Source organism: Chenopodium album, chromosome 24 (genome assembly GCF_948465745.1).
Source record: "Chenopodium album chromosome 24, dcCheAlbu1.1, whole genome shotgun sequence".
Classification (NCBI taxonomy): Eukaryota; Viridiplantae; Streptophyta; class Magnoliopsida; order Caryophyllales; family Amaranthaceae; genus Chenopodium; species Chenopodium album.
In genome coordinates, this window is record NC_137857.1 from 31,323,857 (window position 1) to 31,325,454 (window position 1,598).

The 1,598-nt window shown below is 32.3% G+C and overlaps 1 pseudogene; it reads right to left on the reverse strand.

The window, feature by feature from the left end:
* Window positions 1-498, reverse strand: LOC145610817 (abscisic acid receptor PYL12 pseudogene; annotated as a pseudogene).
* Window positions 499-1,598: the final 1,100 nt, after the last annotated feature.

Sequence of the window (1,598 nt, forward strand, 5' to 3'; positions counted from 1 at the left end):
TTAACCTTTATTACGCTCAGTAGTATAAGCTAAAGACTTGAGATTGAATTTCACCAATGTATCAACAAAAAAACGAGTTTCCTCCTCACTACTACCTCTTGGCACATCAACAATATACTTCTCCGTTACAATTGTCCTCCTTTTATCACCAACAACCTTCTCTTTCGCATCTTCTACAAGAGAAATCGTACCTTGGTAGTTAGGGAGACGGAGACTATGATCACCACCAACGAGACTATACACCATGACATTGTTATTGTCATTGAGCTCATCAAGCCGCTCAATGCTTGTAGTCGATGGAAACCCCGTAACATAAGTCACGTTACACAATGATCCTATTGTGTTAGACGAAGGAAAAGGGGTTGATGATGAGCTTATAAACATTTTGTAAGATTTTGGGTTGTGAAATTGACGAACTATAGACCATACTACGTCAATTGGTGCATTAATCGCATGTTCTACGCTAAAACTACACTGAATTGAGGGACAATAGACCATACTTTAGGTTTTTGGATATAGTATATGTCTATATGATATGATGTTAGTGTTTTAATTTGATGAAAGGAAATGAATATCAAGTGTATATATAATAATACTTAGGTTTGTAAATTTGAGACATAAAAAGAGAACAAATACAAAGCGGCTAAATTAAAGGAGATTGCATTACGTACGTACTATAGAATTACATTTTCAATATTTGTATATAGAAAATAGGCGTTATGTATCGGTTCAAAAGCGAACATATACATGGATGAACAGATACAGACATATGATCAGTCAGCATTATTATTCAGGTAACATAAAAAACTTGTATAGTGGAAAGTGCATGCTTATCTATGTAGGAATGATTCTCATCAATCATCACTTCCAGTTATATAATATTAATTATTTGATTCAAATAATGTTGAAAGGCTTTTTAAATAATGTAGATAATACTTGTATGCAATAATTGTTTTTAGTCAAAATCCTTATGTTTGTTTTGAAGACTAACATTTACTTATTCAAAAGTAGAGTTGAATAAAAATATAAAAAGATCAATATCATGCAAAATAAATAAATAAATTGAAAGAGGTCGGTGTAGTTGATTGTATTTTTCATAGGCAAAAAAAATATAAACATTAGTTAGGAAGCTCTCCTCTGGGGGAAATACCTTGTAAAGATCAGAGTTAATTAGATTGGTTAGCTTTTATGCATGTAAGAATAAGTGATCTTTTTGCCTCTTTTTTATTTTGTTTTGACAAGCATTTTGCCTAAAATTAGGAGAATACGGTAACAGTCAATGGAGTGGAACAAGTTAGTCTGTACATATACAGTAATACGTACAGTTGTGCCTTTCTACAATTTGTTTTTAAGATGGATGCTTAGGGCCTGTTCTCATTGATTGAAATGAGTTGAACTGAACTGAACTTAGTAGAGCTGAACTGAACTGAACTGAATATTTTATGAGAGAAGGAAATTAGGAGCTGAACTGAACTTATTAGAGCAGAGCTGAGCTGAACTGAAATGAAATGAAACTAATTGTATGAGAAAAGACCCTTATAGTAGATATCTTTACGTCAATGAGGTCTTAGCCAAATGATTAAAACTAAATTGTTATT